The sequence below is a fragment of the Triticum dicoccoides genome, chromosome 1B (genome assembly GCF_002162155.2).
Source record: "Triticum dicoccoides isolate Atlit2015 ecotype Zavitan chromosome 1B, WEW_v2.0, whole genome shotgun sequence".
Taxonomy (NCBI): Eukaryota; Viridiplantae; Streptophyta; class Magnoliopsida; order Poales; family Poaceae; genus Triticum; species Triticum dicoccoides.
Window position 1 is genome coordinate 627,100,854 of NC_041381.1, and position 8,859 is coordinate 627,109,712.

Genomic DNA, 8,859 nt, shown 5'->3' on the forward strand with positions numbered 1-8,859 from the left:
ACCTATTCCAACACCCGTTGCATGGTATTCGGGATGGATACTAGTGTGCTAGCGCCAACACCTTCTCCCTAGTACATTATTGATAGTCTTGGAGAAAACTCGCTCTTCCTTGGACAAAACTATCCAATGATGGTGAAAGGTGATCTAACTGCTGTTGACACAATGTTACTAGTACCATTTATGAGAAGCAACTGTATCTATACCTCGGAGATTTCGGTGGTTCCCTACCCTGGTACTGATATAGTAGGCCGCTTCAGCCTGGATGATCAGTCCTGCACTGGTCTCGAGATTGACAATAGATGGCCCTTCCCAGAGAATCACTTGTGGTTCAATGCAAGCATTTCCAACGCCGAGGATTGGTTGAGTTGAAGTTCATTTCATTGCTTGTTATTTGTTGTGTAATGAAAACTTTAGTATTTATAATGTATCCTCATTGTCGTTGTGGGTTGATGACCTGTTGTATGTAATAAAATGATATGCCTGTGATAAACTTACTAAATTTATGAATGGCTTTCGAGTCGCTTCTTTGAGTGAGTGCTGCGACGAGGAAAAAATATACTTTCCAAATACATAATTGTACGTGCATTGCAACATGTTATCGGATGAGGCCAATCAACAATAGTAGTACACTATGTGTACTAGCTTCACATGCTTCGCGCGTCGAGCGGGTGTTTTTACTGTAGCTACGAATCCCATCATCCTAGGTCCTCGGATGAGTCCAGTAGAAATTGCATTCTGATGTTTGGGTTCAAACTTTCAGAATTGCTGCATTATCTCTACGTCTATGTATACGTAATACAACAAGTTTTAAACTTGAGACCAGCCACCCACCCTCACAAAGAACAATTTTTAACCTAGCACCGACTCCAGGAAATTTGGCCATAGTGTGAGGTGGGCCATATGTTAATGTGTTCGCTGTACGTAACAAGCGCCTCGAATCCTCGATACTATTACTATAAGTAGTAGGTGTAGTAGGGTGGCATGGGACAGAACAAGCATTCATGTCCAGGAGTACGGCACGCGCCACCAACACGACTTCCATCTGACACCATATTTCTTGGAGTTTGTGCTACAACAATGTCTTCAACCTCGTTGTTCTCTAACTCAACCATCGTGTGGCGGGCAAGGTGGGGGTTTGCCGATAGTCGGTTTCCTCAACTGCGGTCCCACTTGTGAGGCCAACTCCAACACACGACCCCAAACGGACCTCCGTTTTGCCTGGATTCTGTCCGTTTGGGTAGGGCAATGGGGTCGTGTCCAGGCCATTTCTCGGATGCGTTGGTCGTGCGCCGAATGCACGGACGCGTCCCGACCGCATACATTTTTCTTTGCAAACACATATCTTTTTTTCATCATTGATTTTTTGGTACATGTAAATACATCACCAAAATTTTGACTAGAAAAGCAAGACCAAAGAAAACAAGAACCGCAAGAATACATTTTAGAAGCTATCCAACTTCCATAAGTGCTCCTGTAAGTTGGATTAGTGCCTTCTTGATGCATTCATTGTTGATCTTTTTTTTGCAAATACGCGAAGCTTGCGTATCTTTTCGTTGATAGAAGAAGATAAAATGAATACAGTAGAGGATAGAACACATGAGTATGGAACCCAAAGTTGAGAGAGGGATGCATTCATTGTTGATCTACGAAGGCTCGATCTTGCGTGCTTCTTTCTTCTTCGAGTGTAAAGAAGTAGACGTTGCTTCCTCGCATCTAGTCTCATGTCTAGCCTCTATTCTATCAACAAGTGCACTAGTCTCATCTCTAGCCTCTATGCTAGCTAAAAGTGCTAGAACATCTACTAAATTGCGCTCTATCAATATATCGATGTACTCTTCTTCCCAATACCAAAACTTGCATCCATTCTACACAATAAAATGTTAAGTTAGGACAACTAGTCTAATCCGAGAGCACAACTATCGTGGAATTTTCACGGAAGATGTCCTAGTGTGAGGACTTAGTTGTGAGGCCAACGCATCTATGTGATAGCTTGAGAGGGTTTGATCGGGACGAGAGACACAACACACAATACAAGGATTTAGACAGCTTCGGGCCCCGGGAAACATCATCCGGTAATAGCCCTACATGATGTTTGTGGCTAGGTCTCATTATGCTCATGAGGGAGACGTCATAAATCCGGCTCACCTCTAGTTGTGTCTAGCCTTAACGATTATTTTCTTGCTCCTCCCTATTGGGGTGCCCTACCCCTCCTTATATAAGTTGAAGGGGCGGGTTACATGTGGAGTCCTATTTGGATTAGGACTAGTCTATTACAAGTGGAGTCCTAGTCTTGCTTCCTTTGTAAGGGAATATTCCTTATGCTTTCCTCTTAAGCCGGCCCACCATAACTTGAGCCGGCCTTCTGGGCCTTGGGCCTAGTCTTCTATCTGACCCGCCGTTAGAGCCATCCGTGAGTCGCCAGGCTTGTGAGTCGTTACACCAGTGGGCCGCCAGACTCGTGAGTCGCCAATTCTCCGGTGGGTTACCAATGAAAACGCCAAGTCCGGTCGGGTCATACTTCCGGCCGGGTCATACCACAGGGTATATCCCTGACATTAGGCCCTAGTCTAATTTGGATTTATCCATGTTAAACTGATCCTGTAAAAAAACACAAGAACAAACTTGATAGATTGTGCTCTGGGTTAAATATTTTCCTGAACCGGCACCTGATCATCCTTAAGTCCTTGTCATTCCCCCCAAGGTGTATGTCTATGATCTCATAGCAAATCTCCTTTAACAGACATGTTCAAACTTTGCCAATGCAAAAAATCCAGGCACTTCTTCTGAAAAATCCGGGTTAATAGGCCAGCTTCATAATTAATTTGCTGACATTGGCCCTTGGAGAGAGATATTATAAGAAATAATCCATTTGAGTTGGCCTTAAATGCTCTGACTTGAAAAAAATATGGGTCTTGAAATATTCAACTGATATTCAGCCGGCTTAAAGATGTAGATCTTGCCGATTTTATGATTACCAAAATTTGCCGGGTTATAAACAAATGATGCCGGGTCATGATTGTTGCAGACACCAAGTCATGATTGTTGCAGACATTGGGTCAATCTGGTCTGCTCAAAACTGAGAATTTGAAGATTCTTCTCCCTTATATGCATATCACCTGTAGCCCCCAAGTGTCGGGTTGTCATGCTTGCAGCAACTTGAGACTTGTAATTGCCTTATGCTCATAAAAACTTAAACCAATGTAGCCCCCAAGGGCCGGGTCATTATGCAATAATGAGCAGGGACTTTTGTATATAATTCATTGATAATAACATCATATGATGTAATCTCCACCATGGGGCTTGAACCCACGTCCACAAGATTAAGAGCTTTGTACTCTACCAACTGAGTAGTGGACCTTTTCAATATAATGGATTAAGGCTTGTGTACCTTGTGGTTTTGACAGGAGCAGTTGGTAGCCCCTAAGGGCCGGCTCATTATAATATGACGAGTCGGGTCTTCAATAAGTTGAGCGAAAAATGACTTTGCATTAGCCCCCAAGTGCCATAGTGCATGCTTGCAGTGACATGGGACTTGCATATTTGATGTAATCTCAACTTGAATAATGTAGCCCCCAAGTGTCGGGTCGTAAGCCTGCAGCGACTCGGGACTATTCCTTCCATTGCAGAATAAAGCATATCCATTGATAAAGAAATAATAACCATTGCACTGAAGCAACTTTGAAAACCTCAATCATAATACTGGTTATTTATAACCATAATAAAAATTCAGCCATGTTGGCTATTCAAGATTTGAATAATATAATCCGGTATGAAAACCTCAATCATTCAATATCATCATGAAAATCCAGCCATGTTTGGCTATTAGAAATTTGAATACCTTATCTGTTGATAAGTAAATCCGAAGTTTAAATACTCGGCGGCTCTTGGCCGATGGCGACTTAATGCGCATTTGCTGTAACCGGAATTTTTATAACCCGACGGCTTATAGCCTTTGAGAAAATCCAGAATGGATAATCATTTTGAAGCATCAATTTTGATGATGATCTTGAACTTAATCATATATATAAGTCATAGTTCTGCAAATCCTCCACAGAGTTTAAACAACATATGCCCTGGCGGTTTACCGCAGGGCGGGTCATAATATCTAACATATAACCACTGATGTTAAAAATAGTCATAGATAGGGCTGGTATGAACTAGAACTTTAAACATAACTATAATAGCAATATCATTCATTTGATATTGAATTGTACTGTCGGCTTATGATACCAATGCAGTAAGGGTGATAACCCAAAACTTAGAAGCCGATACTTCCAAGTGTTTTATGTCTCTCATGTGCTGGCGACTTACCGTTCAAAGTCAAGCCGGGTTAATTGAAACGACTTATATGCTTCAGACGTAAGCAAAGAGTATCAAGAGAAACCCGGAAAACTGTTTCAAAAGACTTAAATCAGCAAAGAGAGAAAAAACACAAGGCTATGTTCTCTTTCGTGAACGACGCCTATGTTTGAACAGGAAGCCAGATGCTACGTCTTGGGCTTGTGTTGGTTTTCCTTTAAGAGGAAAGGGTGATGCAGCACAGTAGCGTAAGTGTTTCCCTCGGTTTTTGAGAACCAAGGTATCAATCCAGTAGGAGGCTCCTCACAAGTCCCACGCGCCTACACAAACAAACAAAGAACTCACAACCAACGCGATAAAGGGGTTGTCAATCCCTTCACGACCACTTGTGAAAGTAAGACCTGATAGACATAATATGATAAGATAAATATATTTTTGGTATTTTATTATATAGATTGGAAAAGTAAAGATGCAAATAAAAGTAGATTGAAAGCGTATATGATAAAAGATAGACACGGGGGCCATATGTTTCACTAGTGGCTTCTCTCAAGATAGCATAAGTATTATGGTGGGTGAACAAATTACTGTTGAGCAATTGATAGAAAAGCGAATAATTATGAGATTATCTAGGCATGATCATGTATATAGGCATCACGTCCGTGACAAGTAGACCAACTCCTGCCTGCATCTACTACTATTACTCCACACATCGACCGCTATCCAGCATGCATCTAGAGTATTAAGTTCATAAGAACAGAGTAACGCTTTAAGAAAGATGACATGATGTAGAGGGATAAACTCATGCAATATGATATAAACCCCATCTTTTTATCCTCGATGGCAACAATACAATACATGCCTTGCTGCCCCTGCTGTCACTGGAAAAGGACACCGCAAGATTGAACCCAAAGCTAAGCACTTCTCCCATGGCAAGAAAGATCAATCTAGTAGGCCAAACCAAACTGATAATTCGAAGAGACTTGCAAAGATAACTCAATCATACATAAAAGAATTCATAGGAGATTCAAATACTTCTCATAGATAAACTTGATCATAAACTCACAGTTCATCGGATCTCGACAAACACACCGCAAAAAGAGTTACATCGAATAGATCTCCAAGAAGAGGAAGGAGAACATGGTATTGAGATTCAAAGAGAGAGAATAAGCCATCGAGCTAATAACTATGGAACCAAAGGTCTGTGGTAAACTACTCACAACTCATCGGAGAGGCCTTGGAGTTGATGTAGAGGCCCTCCGTGGTGGATTCCCCCTCCGGCAGAGTGCCGGCGACGGCTCCAAGATGGGATGTCGTGGATACAGAAAGTTACGGTGGTGGAAATAGTTTTTCGGTGGCTCCCTTGATGGTTTCGGGGTACATGGGTATATATAGGAGGAAGAAGTACGTCGGTGGACGCCCGAGGGGCCCACGAGATAGGGGGGCGCCCTTCACCCTAGTGGCTTCGTCGATTGTTTCTTGACTTGCACTCCAAGTCCTCTGGATCACGTTTGTTCCAAAAATCACGCTCCCGAAGGTTTCATTTCGTTTCGACTCCATTTGATATTCCTTTTCTTCGAAACACTGAAATAGGCAAAAAAAACAGCAATACGGGCTGGGCCTCCGATTAGTAGGTTAGTCCCAAAAATGATATAAAAGTGTAAAGTAAAGCCCATAAACATCCAAAACAGGTAATATAATAGCATGGAACAATCAAAAATTATAGATACGTTGGAGACGTATCAAGCATCCCCAAGCTTAATTCCTGCTCGTCCTCGAGTAGGTAAATGATAAAAATAGAATTTTTGATGTGGAATGCTAGCTAGTATAATTCTCAATGTATTTCTATTTACTGTGGCATGAATATTCAGATCCAAATGATTCAAAATAAATGTTCATATTGACATAAGAAATAGTAATACTTCGAGCATACTAATAAAGCAATCATGTCTTCTCAAAATAACATGGCTAAAGAAAGTTATCCCTACAAAATCATATAGTCTGTCTGTTGCTCTATCTTCATCACACAAAGTATTTAATCATGCACAACCCCGATGACAAGCAAATCAATTGTTTCATACTTTAGTAATCTCAAACTTTTTCAATTTTCACGCAATACATGAGCGCGAGCCATGGACATAGCACTATATGTGGAATAGAAGGGTGGTTGTGGAGAAGACAAAAAGGAGAAGATAGTCTCACATCAACTAGGCGTATCAACGGGCTATGGTGATGCCCATTAATATATATCAATGTGAGTGAGTAGGGATTGCCATGCAACGGATGCACTAGAGCTATAAATGTATGAAAGATCAACAAAAGAAACTAAGTGGGTGTGCATCCAACTTGCTTGCTCACGAAGACCTAGGGCATTTTGAGGAAGCCCATCATTGGAATATACAAGCCAACTTCTATAATGAAAAATTCCCACTAGTATATGAAAGTGACAACATAAGAGACTCTTTATCATGAAGACCATGGTGCTATTTTGAAGCACAAGTGTGGAAAAAGAGATGGTAGCATTGTCCCTTCTCTCTTTTTCTCTCATTATTTTTTTATTTTTTATTTTTTTATTTTTTTCTTTCTTTTTCTTTCCTTTTTTTCTTTTTGGTGGGCTTCTTTGGCCTCTTTTTTCATGGGCTTCTTTGGCCTTGTTTATTTTTATAAAGTCCGAAGTCTCATCCCGACTTGTGGGGGAATCATAGTCTTCATCATCCTTTCCTCACTGGGACAATGCTCTAATAATGAAGATAATCACACTTTTATTTATTTACAACTCAAGATTACAACTCAATACTTAGAACAAGATATTACTCTATATAGATGCCTCCGGCGGTGTACCGGGATATGCAATGAATCAGGAGTGACATGTATGTAAAATTATGAGGTGGCCTTGCCACAAATACGATGTCAACTACATGATCATGCAAAGAGCAATATGACAATAATGATGCGTGTCATAAGAAACGGAACGGTGGAAAGTTGCATGGCAATATATCTCGGAATGGCTATGGAAATGCCATAATAGGTAGGTATGGTGGCTGTTTTGAGGGAGGACTATGGTGGGTGTATGGTACCGGCGAAAGTTGCGCGGCACAAGAGAGGCTAGCAATGGTGGAAGGGTGAGAGTGTGTATAATCAATGGACTCAACATTAGTCATAAAGAACTCATATACTTATTGCAAAAATCTACAAGCCATTGAAAACAAAGTACTACGCGCATGCTCCTAGGGGGGTAGATTGGTAGGAAAAGACCAGCTCTCGTTCCCGACCACCACTCATAAGGAAGACAATCAATAAATAAAATTATGCTCCAACTTCATCACAAAGCGGTTCACCATACGTGCCTGCTACGGGAATCACAAACTTCAACACAAGTATTCTTTAAATTAACAATTACTCAACTAGCATGACTCTAATATCACCACCTCTATATCTCAAAACAATTATCAAGTATCAAATTGATCATAGCATCCAATTCACTTTCTATGATAGTTTTTATTATACCCAACTTGGATGCCCATCATTCTAGGACCAATTTTATAACCATAGCAAATACCATGCTGTTCTAAGAGACTCTCAAAATAATATAAGTGAAGCATGAGATATCAACAATTTCTTTAAAATTAATCCACCGCCGTGCTCTAAAAGATATAAGTGAAGCACTAGAGCAAAAATTATCTAGCTCAAAGATATAAGTGAAGCACATAGAGTATTCTAATAAATTCCAATCAAGTGGGCTTCTCCCAAAAGGTGTGTTCAGCAAGGATGATTGTGGTAAATTAAAAATCAAAGACTAATATTATACATGACGCTCCAAGCAGAACGCATATCATGTGGCGAATAAAAATATAGCTCCAAGTAAAGTTACCAATGAACGAAGACGAAAGAGGGGATGCCTTCCGTGGGAATCCCCAAGCTTAGGCTTTTGGCTATTCTTGAATATCTTGGGGTGCCATGGGAATTCCCAAGCTTAGGCTCTTGCCACTCCTTATTCCATAGTCCATCAAATCTTTACCCAAAACTTGAAAACTTCACAACACAAAACTCAACAGGAAATCTTATAAGCTCCGTTAGTGGAAGAAAGAAAAACCACCACATAAGGTACTGCAATGAACTCATTATTTATTTATTTTGGTATTAAACCTACTGTATTCCAAGTTCTCTATGGTTCATACACTTACATACTAGCCATAGATGCATCAAAATAAGCAAACAACACATGAAAGGCAGAATCTGTGAAAAACAGAACAGTCTGGAGCAATCTGTAACTTTCGGTTACTTATGGAACTCGAAAAATCCTACCAAAATAGGAAGTCCTAGGCAATTTATCTATTGATCTTCAGAAAAAATAGTCAATGCAAAAGCACGTTTCTGTGATTTATTGAATTTTTTTGTCGTGAGCGCAAAGTTTCTGTTTTTCAGCAGAATCAAATTAACTCATACCATAGGTTATCCTATAGGTTCCACTTGGCACAAACACTAAATAAAACATGAAAACACATCTAAACATAAAGTAGATGCAAAGTTTATTACTAAACAGGAACAAAAACAAAGAACACA